The sequence below is a fragment of the Hyalella azteca genome, unplaced genomic scaffold (assembly GCF_000764305.2).
Source record: "Hyalella azteca isolate HAZT.00-mixed unplaced genomic scaffold, Hazt_2.0.2 contig12386, whole genome shotgun sequence".
NCBI lineage: Eukaryota > Metazoa > Arthropoda > Malacostraca > Amphipoda > Hyalellidae > Hyalella > Hyalella azteca.
This window is the reverse complement of record NW_025942346.1, coordinates 55,916-73,142: the sequence shown is the minus strand read 5'-3', so window position 1 is coordinate 73,142 and position 17,227 is coordinate 55,916. Positions and strand designations below refer to the sequence as shown.

Below are 17,227 nucleotides of genomic sequence, written 5' to 3'. Positions count from 1 at the left end.
AAGGAAGACTTGGCAATCCATGCTATATTCGAACAAATGACCAGTTACCTGGAATAAAAGTAATAGATATATACTAAATAAAAAATTACAACTAAAATATAATCAGCAACATAAACAATAATAAACTGATTTACAATGAGTAATGTACGTGGCAGAGAACTTACATTACATTACGGCAGTGGGAAGAACCTTTCAGCTCGACGGATATATTGAGACTGATACGGTGTTTGAAGCCAGAACATCTAACTTCTGACGGTCATCTGAATACGAACTTTATTCCTGTGAAAATAAGGCGTGTATTACAACATTTACCACAGCCAATATTGTCGCTTACTAACTGGCAATGACTTTTACAAAATTAATTTACTTTACAAACTAAATAGAAACATATGCAGAAGAAGATTCGAGTGATAGAATAGAATAGAAGTGTCGGCGTTGAAGAAATAGGCCCATGGCCTGTTGCCGATTCTTGAACTTTTCGTGACTTGATTCACAAGGGATCCGGCCTTTGGAACCCGATCTTTCCATAGCTGACGATTGATTGAGATAGCTGCTGGACTTATTGAGTGGTCCGTAAATTGCTAGGCATTTTAAGACTGAACATATGCTCCTGCATAGCTTCGTCTAGTCTGTTCTTGAAGATGTCCATACTCGGAGCGTCGACGATGCTATCAGGAAGGATGTTCCACATGTCGGTGACTCGAAGCGAGAAGAAATGTTGCCGCATGGATGTGTTCCAACGCTGTTTTAGCGCATTCTCATTTATAGAAAAAATGCACTATTGTGCTCGCCATGTCAGTCCGTCCGTCTGTCTGTCTGTCCGTCTGTCCGCCCGTCTGTCCGTGACCTCAAGTTTTCGTCGACCAAAAAATGCGCTCTCTGTCACTCACTGCAGTGAGTACTGAGTTATATTTTTTTAGTTTATAGCCGTGGCCCCTGGTGTTGGTTCTTGTTTCAAATTCTAGTAAATGCAGAGCGGTGAAACCGATAAGCAGTTCACGTTGCTTATTAATTATTATAACTATCTGCCGACGGGAGTATCTACTAGTACCATCCCAGAATATCTACGATACCCAGAGTATATCTACAGATACTCAGAGTATACAATATCCAGAGTATCTACGATACCCAGAGTATCTACAGATACCCAGACTATTTACCCAGAGTTTCTATGAGACGCAGAGTATCTACGATACTCAGAGTATCTACAGATACCGAGAGTATCTACGATACGTATATTCGTCATTCGATCTATGATGTATATTCGTCATAGATCCTTCATCTAAGTTCTCATAGTGACGTTTGGCAAGTTTAAGGGCAGGGTGGCCCAGTGGTTACAGTTTAGAGTACAGGGATTGGAGCAGTGAGTTGCGGGTTCGATAACCGCAACATGCGGCATGTAATTATTTGTGATGTTAAGAATCGGCAACAGGTCTAACGGCCTAATGAACGTTAAAAACCGCTTTTACTATTACTATCAGTCCTAGCATTTTATTTTATATATACATGAAGATTTATATATTTAAATATATTCAATGGATAATGTGTACTGGAACCCATTTTTATATCCTGTATTGAGAAAGTTGCTGGTTAAGTTTTCCTAGCCGTTGTCACATAGTTTGTCCATTTATCCTATCCTACTATCGAATAATCCTCTACCTGATTTTATATGTACCTATTTCATTAATCTTTTTATCTTCAACTTCCTCTCTTCATCAAATTATATTCAACCGGATGCTAAATAAAAGAGAAAGACAATCTCGCTTTTCGGGTAAGGGTTTAATTTTAATTCTAGTCAGTTTATACATGGAAAGAAGAGAAAATGATGCGACTACATGTTGAAAAGTCATGTTATGCTAAGCGAACTTGTTGGGGTAACTCGTGTAAACAGCCAGGCTTCAAACTAGCCCCAAACTCTTGCAATATAACTTAAATGATTTTGAAATATTGATTAACCATTAATTTAAAATAAAAATTTACGCTACAAAAGTTCACATAAAACTGTGGATGCATACTATTTGCCTCCAAATATCTAGTTAATTTGCTACTCGAGGAGCCGCGTAACATTATTTTTGTTTGGTTCCTCTGACGAGTCAATGACGTGAATTTCAGGAAAATGAATATCGCATTCCAGCTCTCCGCTGAATGAATACCGCATTCAAGCTGAAACTTCCTATGATTTCCTTGGAATATATTTGTGAATAGTTCCTCCATTTGCTTGCTGGCATCGCAGCACATCAGACTGATAGCCGCATGTATAATGTAGTCGTGTACCTTATAGAAAAGAAGCAAGTGTTCCACGCCAAGCATATTTCAGCACTGATTTTTCCATATACTCGGTGAATGTGTTCGTTGTGATTATGAATGATAAATTTGCATACTGCCGATGATAGCGTGCTGAAGATTGCCACCTATACAGAATAGGTAAGTCGTCGCACGAAATTCGCGCATGCTCAGTCTTCGCGATGTTATAAACATTCCGCCTATGCTTTCTCCTGTTGAAGGTTCCGCCTCGTAATATATATTTTTGAAGCTTCGCCCAAAAGTCATCTAGATGATTATGGTTGGATGCGAAGCTGAATAAATGGAAAAAGTGGTAGGCGTGCGATGCTTTAAGATACCTAAGAAAGAAGTGAGATCAATAAGCTAGTTAGATTAGAGCCACATATTTACTAGCGCTTCAGCTATCTCTCACCGAGGGGTACGCAGCCGTGCACCACCAAATTTGTGCACCAATCTGCTCTGAAAGGAATTCCTAGCATATTTCCGGATGACCGCATATCAGCCACGTATTAACCCTGCCGTCAGTAACCAGCTCATGACATCATCCTGCACTAAATACTAGGAGCTGTAGCCACCATATACTGAAGCGAATAGCCCAGAGAGTCCACCACTGAACGCGTTGCATCGAATCATCACTTCATATCCTGTTTAGATCGAACTGTAACTTGCGGAAAACGGACTGCGACCAACCAGCCCAGGTCGCCAGTGGAACTGCATTCATCCTGCCGTGCACGGGACGCAGTATAGACCGCTACATAGCCCTTGCCCACAATTCAATATCTATTTCTTTCCGCTCGTAATCACGCTAGAGGGCATATTAGCCTGTGGGCTTAAGTGCCTAAAGCCATAGGCGTCATTTCCTTTCCTGGATATGAATCAATCAGCCAGATAACATCAAGCCACCGAAGCAACATCCGTGGGCAAATAGCCAAACTGTTGCGTGCTTGTATTAAACACAGCCTGGTGTATTCGCGGTTTTTGAAAATAAGCGCCTGACATAACAGCGCCGTTACGTCACAGCCACTGCTTCATGGCGCTCTACTCCACAGGCTAAAGCGCAAACCGCCGTCCCTAGCTATAACGCCATGCCCCGGCTCTCCCCCTTCGAAGCCAGCAGAAGGCTTTTCTCGTTGCCCGATCAGTAATGCGCCTGGCGCGATGGAGGGACCTAACCTAACCTAACCTAACCAAACCTAACCTAACCTATCCTGGCGCACAACTGATCAGCAATTGAAGAAAGCCATATGGCTGCGAAGGGGGAGAGCCGGGGCATGGCGTTATAGGGACGGCGGTTTGCGCTTCTGCCCGTGGAGTGCAGCGGGATTACGCCAGTCCTGCAAATAGCAGAGCAGGTTTACGATAATCCGGCGTGGCCTGCGACAAGTACGGCTTACGGCGTGTGTAAGAAGTGATAGTATGGGGTAAAATTCTGTGGAGTAGGACCTGTTGACAATTGACTATTTGATTCAGCAGGCTGTGGAGTGAGGTAGATGTTGCTGAAAGTTGGTGTGGGGAGATGACTCAGTTACCTACAGCTTCTTGGGTGTGAGCTGAGTTTAGTTATTGCATTATAGGGTAGGCGGTGGCGCCAGGGCTTGTTTACGAGCTAAATTTGTGGTGTAGGGCTGCGCTCCCCCGTGCACCACCAGACGGTCACTTTTAGCTCACAACATCCGAATTTAGGTTTCCGAAAGCCTATTTCTGTTCCAAAATCTATCGTCTTTCGACGAGCGACTTCCGCAGCTTCGCTAAATTACGTAACTTTTAGCTCACAGCATATGGGGTTAGGTTTTAAATAGCAGAGTTCTGTTCCAAAATTTATCGTCGTACGACACGTGGCCGTTCGACCGTAGGCTGATTCGACACACGGGACAGATACGGACGGCTCCGGCACGCTCCGTCCGGGTGGTGTAAATTTTTTTCGCGTATTGTCAGACGATGCTGGGCCATTCTACGTCAGGCTATTTTCCTCTGGCTGATTGATCTAATTCAATGGATGTGATCCGTCTGGTGGCTTGCGACTGATAATATTACAGTCAAGAAGTGTTATAGGCAGGGGATACAGTCATAGTGATATAGGGTTCTTGAGGGAAGAGATCATGATGGTCCATTCTATGCACTGCAGTGGTGGTCTCCGACAGGCGTCCCACACCGAGAGTCAAGCTGAACCTCACCAACGAGTTGGAAGGTCTCAGTTATCGAAAGATTCTCAAATCAAAATTTGTTCATTACCCACAAGGGGCGGAAAGTCTCAATTGTCCAGCCCACTGAAGCTGGCTCGAAGTAAGCAGCGTTAGCATCTCAAAGAGACGACGTGCCAAGGAGGGGCAGGTGAAAAGCAACAGAAACGAAGACACTCAAACAAGAAGTCGCTTACACGGGACGTCGGTCGCCCGCACGAGAGAGACAGAGAAGGAAAATGTAAGGAATCCTACCTACATAATAACTCAAGGTATCCTACCTACATAATAACTTAATGTAAGGAATCCTATCTACATAATAACTTAATGTAAGGTATCCTACCAACATAATAACTTAATGTAAGGAATCCTACCTCCATAATAACTTAATGTAAGGAATCCTACCTACATAATTTTCAGACTCAAGTGCTGTACAGAAAAGACGCCTCGGAAGCGTGAGCGTTTAAATTTTGCGAAAGGCGACTATGATAAACTCCGAGAAGCAGTGAATGCAATGAATATTTCGGAATGTATTAAGGACATGAATGTGGCTGAGTCATGGTCACTTCTCAAGGACACGGTTATGTCTGCAGTTGCTGCGTATGTACCTAAAATTAAGCTTGGTGGAGTTAAAAAAAAATCGGTGGATGAACAGTACAGTTTTAGCTAAGCTGAAAACAAAGAAGGAAGCATACCAGCGTTATTTACAGACTCGTACCTGTCTCTTATACACATCTAGATGTGTATAAGAGACAGGCACAGTTCTTATTTTGAACAGTGAACTCATGAGGCACAGTTCTTATTTTGAACAGTGAACCCATGAGGCACAGTTCTTATTCTGAACAGTGAAATCATGAGGCTCTCCCATTCATCCACTGACATGCACACAATAATTTTGAGCTGTCTTTTAATTATCTAATTTTCTCCTAATTTCACTTCCTGAGTTGATTATAAACTGATGAAAATAAAATGATTCAATCACATCACAAATTCAAGTTTACATTAATAAAATATGTTCTTGAATAGGTCAACAATTACACAACAATACACATTGTGATCAAGTGGTAGAGCAACATGCTATATTTAAATCGAAGGAAACTAATTTATTAGGAATCATTGAATACCTACATTTCCAACACTTAGGAATATCATCTAACAAACAAAATGGGCAAAATAATAGCTGTAGACTACAACCCCAGTAGGTACAATAACATTAGACAGCAATTATTACAATATTACTTCATTTTGGAGATCATTACACACAATACATAAAAAATGGCTCATATTGTATGTATTTATTGACTGAAATATGAATCATTGGGGACACTTGCCTTTTCTAGATAATGACTTGCATCTCATCATACAAGCAAGGCATAGGTACTTACTTCACTGGGCTGAATATTCAACTTCTTGGCAGCAGACACATACATTTTTGGACTGATAGCTTCACCCTTGGCCAAGAATGTCTTCAGCAACTGGCAAAATTCGTGGGTGAGCAATGGATCTGCACTACCCAGAAATTCAAGGCTGTTTTTTTCTTCAGGGTATAATCTTGTTGCATCCATGATGACACAGCTCTAGCTATACAAGCTCCTTTGCATTAATAGTTAGCTCAATGTTTATCCAGCATTGTCAAATGTATCTATATCATAAGTAGGAGTTTGCAGCCTGCAAATACAAAATTTTTTTTTTCAAATCACTGAGAAATACAACTAAACAGTTTTTCAAGAATAATGACCAAGCTGAGATCTGTCAAATTGAAGCAGTTTCTCAAGAGATCTTCTCCTGGTAAAACTCTCACGAGGTTCGGATAACGTTTTCATAATAAGATGATTTTGCATTGGCTCATGGTCATCTAGGGAAAATCTTATAGCTAACATTTGGTCATGCTCTGAGATTTCATAAATAAAGGCCAATAAATGCCAATACTATTTATTCACTGCCAGCTTGTAATTAAACTAGTATTAAAGTAGGAAAATTAACTATGAAAATGAGGCTCTTCCAGATACTTTCTTGGATACTGCAGGAATCCCTAAACTTTATAGCAATTACAACCATCAGAAATGCCGAAACTTGAGGGGCACTGGCTCCATTCCCCTTTAAGGCAGACATGGAATAAATCTACTTGGCGAGCTGCTACTGAATTTTTTGAGCCAAGGTATTATGGATTTGCCAGCCGTGATTCCATTTCTTCAAGCTGTGATTTAATTTCTTCGAGCCAAGAATTCCATACATCAGCCATTAAAAGCCATTTACAACCAGCAGCCGCAAACTTTTTACTAACTCCTGTGCACATGTTACCTCTAATCTTTAATTTTACCCTAACAACAGTCAACACTAACATTTGTCTTCACTTAAGTGGCAACTGATCACATGATAATGCAGTCTGACCACTCTGACATGACCGCAACTATGCGATCTTTAAGGAAACGTTTTAGATCAACTTGTTTTTATTACCTTGAGCAGAATATTTTGACGGGATCATTGAAGTACCATAAATGGGGTAACTTCGACTACTTTTTTTTAAATGATGCCATTTTTTTACTAGCTAAATAAAACTTAAATTGAAACATGCAAAATAGAGGTCTAAACTCTAGGTTCACTCACCATAAATTGCTGGCTCCTGCCTCTCACAGTTTTGATGTAATTTCAAAAAAAAGTGATGGTCTTTGTTACCCCAGCTCCTGGGGTACCTATCTTAGACTGGGTGGTAATATCAATTATATTTTTTGGTAATAACTCCAAATAACTTCAGGTTTTGGTGCATTGTGGTAGAACTCTTCTAGTTACATATGCAAATGACAAATTTGAGGAAAGTGTCATAGTTTGCAAATGGGGGGCGCCACCCCCGAATGGGGGAACTTAGACCACCTAATGTCAGCCGTGAATGGGTAATATTGACTGGCTTGAAAATTAAGTTAAAATTACCATATACCGGTACAAGGCTCTGTAGAGTCTGAAACATAAAGAAAAAACATTAATAGGTGTATCAAACATGAAATACATTATATATGGTAATTTTAGTTAATTTCCAAGCCAGTCTATGTTACCCCATCAGGGCTGATGTTAGGTGGTCTAAGTTCCCCCATTTGGGGCAGCCCCCCCCCCCCATTTGCAAACTATGACACTTCCCTCAAATTTGTCATTTGCATATGTAACTAGAAGAGTTCTACCACAATGCACTAAAACCTGGAGTTTATTTTACCAATAAATAAAAAATTGGAGGGGGTTCTATGACAGGCTTTAAATAATAGCTCTTTTTCATGGGTCACATTTATCATTTTTTAACCTTTTAGATATGCATAATTTTTTATCTTTCTATTGTGTTTTGTAGCCTCAGTATTAGGCCTTCAATGTTCATTGACAAAATTTTTCTATGTCAAATAGTTTTTGAGTTATTGGGGTTTTGTTAAAAAACTAAATGTGGTCTATGTTACCCCGCATGGTGGCATTCTATAGTATACCGTCAACCGGGGCTACTCGGGATGATTTTGAACATTTTTCATTCATAACGTCTTACCATAAAACTTTTCATAAACAAGTTTAGGCTCATTTCAAAGCTCTTTGCAAGGGCTATCACATGGCTTCTCCAAAAAAATTCCATATGCTATTCGTAAGGTGCCAGAAGCAAAAAAAAAAGTGTCCCAAGTAGCCCCGTCAAAGGGGGCTACTCAGGACACTTGGAATAAAACTTCATTTTAAAACATTTGAAACGTGCAGAGTGCACTCACCCATTACTAACAGTACTCTGAAGTCCTCCTCTTTCATTGTAGATGATGTAGAGGTAGAATAAATGACATTTTCTGTGATTTTTACTTGTTTTTCCTCTATTTATATTATATTACCATATACCGTAAACTGGGGTAACATTGACCACTTTTTTTTCAAAATGATGCCATTTTTTTACTAGATAAGTTAAACTTAAATTGAAACATGCAAAATACAGGTCTATACTCTATTGCCATTAGGTGGTCAAAGTTACCCCATTGGGGGGCGGCGCCCCCCATTTGCAAACTATGACACTTTTCTAAAATTTGTCTTTTGCATATGTAACTAGAAGAGTTCTACTACAATGCATCAAAACCTGGAGTTATTTTACCAAAAAATAAAAAAATTGCAGGGGGTACTTCGACAGGCTTTAAATAATAGCTCTTTTTCGTGGGTCACATTTTAAATTTTTTAATCTATTAGATATGCAAACTTTTTAAATCTTTCTATTGTGTTACGTAGCCTCAGTATTAGGCCTTTGATGGCCATTGACAAAATTTTTCTATGTTGAATCGTTTTTGAGTTTTGGGGGTTTTTGTTGAAAAAACGAAAAGTGGTCAAAGTTACCCTGCCGGTCAAAGTTACCCCATTTTACGGTACATTAATTACCATATTATTGAGGCAATATCACCGTATCCATGAACATGCCATTGAGCATTTACAACAACCTTGTCCACTGCAAGCTTCATATCAGCAGCCTTGCAGCATTTTTTCTGTATCTGTAAGCTTACAGGATGGCTTGTAATTTCACACCATTTTAATTGGGTTAAGTGAATTTACTATAAAAAAAGATCACGAAAAACATACCATACCTGAAACAGAAAGAAATGTTTTAGTGACAACCACCATATGTTTTGGAGAAATAAAGCATAGTTTAGGTCAATTACTTTTCATTCCATGATGCCTGGTGCACAATTAAATATATGACATTCTATACACAATTTTGTGATGACCAATGATGCACTAATTTTTCTAAAAGTGACATTTTTTGCCAAGTGAGGTAAATGTAATCAATATTCTTTGTTTTTGATCAATTTTTTGTAACTGGAGCCTTTGCTAACTGAGGTTCTACTGTAAATGCGTTTTTGGGGGTGTCCCGAATAGCCCTGGGGGGTGTCCCGAGTAGCACCGCCATGCGGAAATAGCCGCCATTTTTTGGGGATTGAGGTCTGTAAATTCCGCAAATAAAGTTTCCATGCTGACACTTGTTGCCACTTTTTTCTAAGCAAAATTTTTTAATATGGCAAATATTTTTTTTACTAAACACCTTGGCAGAAGTAACTTTTCAAAATATTGTTTTTCACCATTTTTTTCAGGAATTTTTCAAAGCTAGTTTATGTAGTATTTTTGAACTTCCTTTATAGTACATAGATAGGAAAAATGCTGACGTTTATGCCACTATATTTAGTTTTGCAATATTCCAATTAGTTTTGCTACTAAAACAGTTTTACGCCATGTCAGAGGACTGTCCCGAGTTACCCTGCCCATCCCGAGTAGCCCTGGTTGACGGTGCTGTTTTGTCTGTGTGTTACAGACAAACAAGACATACTTTACAAGTGAAGCTTGTAAAGGATGAAACACTGTCACCCAAGAAACCAGTTGGCACTTGGCAGTTGACTTTCACCCTATTTGTTGTTTTTAGAAGATCCCTTACCAAATAATGCTTGTTTGTTATTGTGCATACAACGTACGCTGTAGCCCATACAGATATGATTGTAGACAGCATGACATATTTTATAGTATGCATAAAAAACTAAAGACAGAAACAAGTTTGATGAATTCCTAGCAAAGAAATTGGCTGAAATTGTGATAGATCCTAATGAGCCAGATCCAGAACATGCTTAAATCTGAAGTAAAATTAGTTAATGCTATAATGGCTGCTAATTGGCTGGAGTCAGTAACAGTTATGTAGGTGACAGGTCTTGGAAGATGAACCCAGCTGATCTTCCTTCACTAGGCTCAGCTGCTCAGCCTGCAGTCCAGCTGACCAGCTTCAGTATCAGATCAAACTGGTGGGAGCCTGGGCTGCGATGGTGGGAGGGCCCAACCACCCAACTTGGATGATCAATGAATTTCATGATCAAATTTTGTGATCAATGGCCCAGATCCAACAAACCCACAGACTAAATTCACAGTCTACAGATGAGGATCAGATTAATTTTGAACAAAAAGTCACAAAGGCTAACATGGACTTTTGAAAACCTAAGCAAAAATATTTTCTCTACAATATATTTCTTATAACAAAAATGTGAGGATGGTCGCCTGGTGGCTGGTGCACAATTTAGAGAGTTCCTGAAGGACAAGAAGAATGTCATTCACTTTCACTCAATTGTGACTTGAGAAGCAATTGAGTTTGTCGGAGTTACTTACATGTTACATTACAATGATTACATCATGCAGTCACACGTGAATGGCGTGGTTAGTTATACAGGGTGTCCCAAAAAAAAAAAACAATACTCAACTTTGAATGGCTGTAACTTGAAAAGTACCTAATAGAGTTAAAAAATTTTGGAAGGTCAGGATTTGTTCCCTTTGTTTTTCTTCATCTCTCCACCAAAAATCAGACAGATCGATGTAGCCATAAGCGTTCGATAGAACTTTCAGTGCCATGTGCTAAAATTGTGCTTGCGCAAAGTTTTAGTAAGATCATTTTGCTTATTTTTGCATAATCATTACGTTGTCTTGACATGTTTTCTTTTTGCTGTTTGATTTTTAGCGCATTTTCTCATTTATGAAAAAAATGCACTATTGTGCTTGCAATGTCTGTCACTCTGTCTGTCCGTCTGTCTGTCCATCCGTGACTTCATGTTTTTGTCAACGAGATAATGTGCTGTCTGTCACTCACTGCAGTGAGTACTGAGTTCCATTTTTGTATCTTTGGTGAGACAAAAACATGGCAATCTTTGGTGAGAGGCAATCATGACAATCTTTGGTGAGAGGCAATCATGACAATCTTTGGTGAAACACAATCATGGCAATCTTTGGTGAGACACAATCATGGCAATCTTTGGTGAGAGGCAATCATGACAATCTTTGGTGAGAGGCAATCATGACAATCTTTGGTGAGACACAATCATGACAAAATTGACAATCTTTGGTGAGAGACAATCATGACAATCTTTGGTGAGATTCGTTCTGTCTGGTGGCTTTTGGCTGCCTATATGATTTTCCAGAAGTGTTGAAGGCTACGTTCCGGAGGGCAGGAGTCATGATAGTCCATTACATCCAGAGCAGTGGTGGTCTTCGGCAGGCGACCCGATGCCGACGCTGCAAAAGGTATACCGTAAGTTAGCTTTGAATCATAATTGAAGATTTAAAAATACGAGGAAGCGTATAAGTATTAAGTTATCTATGTAAATTACAGAATAAGTATCATCATCCGGTTCCAGTGAAGGCTTCATTCGTTAGAAGCGAGTCAATACGGTATTTATGCAAATGATACGCAATTGTGTTAAATATTTCTGAGGCTAATTACATTTTTATTTGGTGCACACTATCATTTATTGGGCAATTTCACTCGCTTCCGGAGCTACGTTTGCAGACCGAGGTTTTGCGAAACATTGGCTGTATTCTTGTTAATTTCAACGCTTTTAGCGAACCTGAAGATGAACATGAGGGGCCGCTGGCCGGAGACCAACTTTGCCATACTTCACACTTCAATTAATATTCCTTTCCGCGGGTATAAACGCTGGAGAGCACAGCAGCCTATGAAGTCGACTGCTCAAAACCATAGCGCAGGACGTCCTCAACCATTTCTTAAGGATGCTTAAGGCATATCCATACTGCATCTAGCCAAAGCTACACACACAGGTTGCACATTTCTCCACCCCAAACGGACCTAACCTAACTGGCTGCACGAAATTAGAGAGGCGATTTAAATTAGCTGGTAGAGCCAGTCATTGGCTGTAAAACAGTTAATAATAGCGGTTTCAACGTTTATTAGGCCGTAGGCCTGTCGCCGATTCTTAACATCGCAGAACATTCACAGCATTTTGCGGTCTCGAACTCGCAACTTGCTGCTACAATTATGCTGTGCTTAACCGCCCGGCCTCCTCGCCGATTCTGACCAGAAACTGGCGCACAGAGCTGGGATCGAACCCGCGCCTCTCTGCGCCAATTCTGATACTCTGAACTTTAACCACTGGGCCACCCTGTCGGTGGTTGAGTCGGTGCAGCGTGAATAGTTAAGGCCAGATGAGGTTAGGCCAGTTTAGGTGCAGCCAGATGGAAACTACCTGCTTATTGAGCGAGCATGCTTACGTATTGGCTGAAAACCTACGACTTTATTATCTTTAAAATATGTCACTGGTCTGGATTACAATGTTCCATCGTATTCTACGACTCTTAGTTCTGTGGCTGAGCAAAGTAATTTCATGCTAAGGCTGGGCGTTTGCTCCAGGGCTCACTCAGGAGTAAAATTTATGGCCTACGGCTGCGCTCCAGAACGTGAGCTCTGCAGAATTCGGCCGTGGCTCAACCTCATCGCCCGACCGGGTACCGGCACAAGAACTTTACTACTTCAAATATAATTTCACCACAGTCTCAAAGCTGGCTAGTTTTTGCTGATATGCATTCAGGGGATGTATAGTTTAACAATTTTGTTAAACTATAATTTTTGTTCTGTAATTGAAGCGCAGGTCATTAATCCATACTTTGTAACCTTTCCACAATTGACGCTCTAGAACTTATCTGAGCCAACTCCATAGGAAATAAGTTGCTTAGTTCCTCGCATCATGACTTGCGGAACAAATAGAGCCGTGAACCTATGAACCACAATACCTAGGTTTTAATAAGCAATTAAGCATCACTGTCAAAAGCTTCTCATCGGCCGTTCTTAACCAAAAAGTTCGTAAGTGCAGAATAGTTTTTCGATGGTGAGACTTGAATGATTCTTACCTGTCCCCGCGCGTCAATACCTCGTGCTTTGTTAGGTAAAAAGAAACTCATTTAATAACAACAATGCAATATAACAAATTTGTATATAAAAAACGCTATCAATCAAAAATAAACTTAGGTTTCGACACACAACATTCCCGCGGGTTGAAGAGAAAACACACAAACACAAGTTACCAGGACAGCGGGCAGCAGCGAAAGTATGCGTGCCATTAATTAATAAATATTTAAATCAGATACTCCACCTTTGAATGATAAAAAACATCAACTTTACACTCATGGGAATCGCAAATAACTTGACTATCTGCAAGGAAATATAGGGACAAATTTGTGAGCAAAGAAAATTAATGTTAAAGATTGTACACATCTGCAGAATTTATCTACATGAAATTTCAGACACGTAATGCTTGTAAAGTGTTTTCAGTATCATGTTTCACGTTCAATTCAGTAAAATATTTTACAGATAGTAATTTTATTGACTGTTTCATACTCAGCAAAACAGTTGATTATCAATAACTATTCTTTGCTGTTTGGACAGTTTGCATGACGTGACGCATGACAGAGAAGGAAATCTACTTACAAATGCAGACGATTTAGCTTCTCTTCTGAGTCAAGACAGGTAAGCGAAGAGGAAAAGCAAAGGGAAGAAGCGAAATTAACGAATAGGGGAAATTGAAAAAGTGTAAGGAGCGAAATAGATGAAATCATGAAGATATTATTTACTAAAAGATTAACTGAAATGCAGCTTTAGTACCCTGAAAGTGAGATGGATGCTGACACGTCCATGCTGATTCGAGTCTATCGAAATTTCTGATGCTGATGAAGTCTAAATATTCAATTTGTAAAAGTTCGATGCAATATTTTGATCAGTCAGGCAATGGATATGAAACAGCAACAGGAAGGAGTGAGATCGCTGGTTGCGAAGATCCCTCGATTGCATTTACCACGAAGCGTGTTGAACGGTTTTATTTTATTTTATTTACATTTTATTTGCATTACAAAACATCCTGGATAAGCTGGGTACTAATTTATCAACAAGAATTGGATGAATGACCGAGTTGGCATGATTTTATCCCTACAATGAAATGGTGGAATTGTGTGCGACTTACTTAGGTCTCGTGTGAGTATAAAATATATTTATTGCTCGATGACTATTAATGGGCACGTTGGATGTAACATGTTATTCAATATTTACAGCTTCCTACATATTTCTTCCATATTCAAATTAATTTAAAACATAATGGAATACCTACCAGCAATTTTCAGCTCATTTCTAATAGGCATATTCAAGCCAAGTTTCAAGATTCCAGAGGCTGCTCTGCGAAAAATGTTCCACATATTTTGAAGCGATTGACGTGTTCTTGCAACCTAATAGTCCAAAATGCTGCATCTAGTTACTTTGGTTGCCATCTTTGGTACACAATTTAAATCAACATTGAACTAGCATTGGTCGACAGTACAGTTACACCATCACTAATACTTTAGTTCCTGCTCACAAAATGAATAAAAAATGTAGGTAAGCTTATAGTAGCAGTCTTGCATAGCATTATGACCCAGAAGCGCAGATTTTTCAATTGTCATTATTCTTGGGCTTTCAAAATCATTCCTGCGGCAGTGACCTCACATCAAGGCAGACAGTGCCGGCCTCAAAGCAGCTCATGTAACTGTGTAAGGTCTTGCAAGAATCGATTCCCCAGCTGATGAAGTTGTCAATATGATACAAGATTCTAACAGAGAAATAACATAAGGCAAAGATCAGGCAGTCAATTCCACATTTCGTCCAAAAACGCAATTGTATATTTCCCGACAGCTGTATATAAACACAGACAGCATGTATATATTAAAAAATATATAGCTTCTCGATGATATTAACAGGACTACAGTTATTGGTAAGCAATTTGAAATAAATGTTACTCCTCGCAGGTTAGCTATTACAATAACATACTGTTAACGTCTATTTCAGTATTACAATGCACATTTCTTCATTTGCATATCATTTAACGACTGCCAGTAATCGTGGCCACCCCAAAGCACTACTACCTGCACCAGCACCCTGCTTGCCACACAGCAGCACCAGCACCCTGCTTGCCACACAGCAGCACCAGCACCCTGCTTGCCACACAGCACGATCGCCACACACGTGGTTCGCGCCCCCACGCGCCACGTTCCAAGTGGCCTATATCCCTCGGTGGCTGCCTAGGACAAGGCGGTGGCAAGGCGCGCGTGGTGGGGAGCTCTGGCGTGGGCAACCGCCGTCTCCAGCACCGAGCACACGCGGCGCGCGGTGGGCGCGTCAGTCTGCAGCACGAGCACCGAAGACGTAACGGAGGACGTCGGCGGACACAGCGGCGTCAGTCCTGCCCGAGCGGATAATAAATGAGAGCCGTCAACTAAGATTAGAGGTTATGAGAATAAGAGCCATCAACTCTCCATAATGCTAGTCTTGACAGTAACTTCCATTGATGAAAAGTATATGCAAATATTGTTTTCATTAAATGAGGCTAGGGGGTAACATAACAAGGGGATGGAAGTTTAATGGTTTGTAAAAACACTTAGGCTAGAGAAATCCTTCAATAAAAGCCAAAGCCATGAAAGAACGAGTGCACACTGGACTGAGAGGCAGGCAAGTGTTAGCAGCAAGACACTCTCACCCAAGACACTGGCCTGAGAGGCAGGCAAGTGTTAGCAGCAAGACACTTTACTTTTTGAATAATAAGCATAGTGCTAATTGTGTAAGCATTACACGCAGCCTTGAAAAGTTGCCAGATGCATTGCGATGATTCCGATTATCAAAATTTAAATGTGGCCAGAAGTACATTTTAGCAAATAATCTCTGTACGCTTCATATGCACAAAAATCATTAACGCATGAGACGCTCTTAACAATCAAGTTAAATCTTCACACTCAGTGCAGATTATAAGTGCTCTCAATACTTAATGAATATTAACAGCTTCAAATACGTGCATCATATTACCCTATTACCTAACGGTAACTGAGGGTTCAAAAATATATTAGCAAAGGTACGGGCAACCGCAGCAATTCTTACATCAGCAATGGTTATTCAAAGGCCACTACTGAGCATTAACGAATTGATTTCAGTTCGAGGTATAACTAAATTATTCACATCACTCGTCTATCAGACATAGGACATTTTTAAAAATACACACTATGACCCTTCAGTGCCTGCATCAGAGAGAAGAAAACTTGTACATATGAAAATCAATGTATTGAGGAGCTTCATATGCCTCATTCGTTGTTATTTCATGATGTTATATACACCATCTGTATATAGAGGTCGAGCTGTCTCGGAGCGACTATGTTGGAAGTTTACAATTACTTCAATCTGAAAATAATTTCTGAAGAAGCAGAACTGGGTGCTTAATTACGCTTGCATTTACCTGCAATTCTTCGGGGCTCTGTAAGCTCTTAAATAGTTTCCGTGTTTCATCGTTAGCAAATCAAATGAAAGATATGTTATATGCCAGAGTGGATATGTTACCCCGATACTATAATGTGTTGCCGCGTGCTCTATGATCAAGAGTTCGCAACAGATTAATAGAGTCCACAGCTAACTCTTTATGAGATTTTCTCATATATGATACAGTAACTTCTCTCCAAGTTAAACGCCTCAACATCATTCATTTCTCTAAAAATTGAGTATATTAATTCATGATAGCATTATAAATTAGATATATTATTTACTCTACAGCATAAAATAAGGAAAGAAAATAAAATAAGGAAAGAAAATCTCGAAAAATAATCTAGATAGAGGGATAAAGGATATGTCAAAATGTAGTTGTATATCTGAAGAATAGGTTTCAGCGCCAGCTCGGTCATTCACGGCAGGCTTCGCAAGTTCTTCCTGCAGGCAAGCAAACCAAAACTTGAGATGTTAAAACCCATTAAACAAACCAGCAAATAGCAGTAGCTATCTGCTGGTTCCTATTTCAGTAATAGAAAAACGAAAACATTGCTTTTGTTCTATAAAATATAACAGGATTAAGGCTAGGCCGTCAACAATTGCCAAATTCCAGGTTATTTCGAGCAACTGGTGACATTTGGCATGTACAGGACGGTGTTGCCATATGGTGGTGCTTGAGGTC

General features: G+C 39.9%; 1 long non-coding RNA gene across 1 annotated transcript; it reads right to left on the bottom strand.

Annotated features, from left to right (window-relative positions):
- Positions 1 to 14,161: 14,161 nt before the first annotated feature.
- On the bottom strand, positions 14,162 to 15,813 carry LOC108666449. Its single transcript, XR_001930494.2, has 2 exons — positions 15,776 to 15,813; positions 14,162 to 15,481 (listed from the first exon to the last, which is right to left on the bottom strand). It is a non-coding gene; the product is annotated as an uncharacterized LOC108666449 (long non-coding RNA).
- Between the last annotated feature and the right edge of the window lie 1,414 nt (positions 15,814 to 17,227).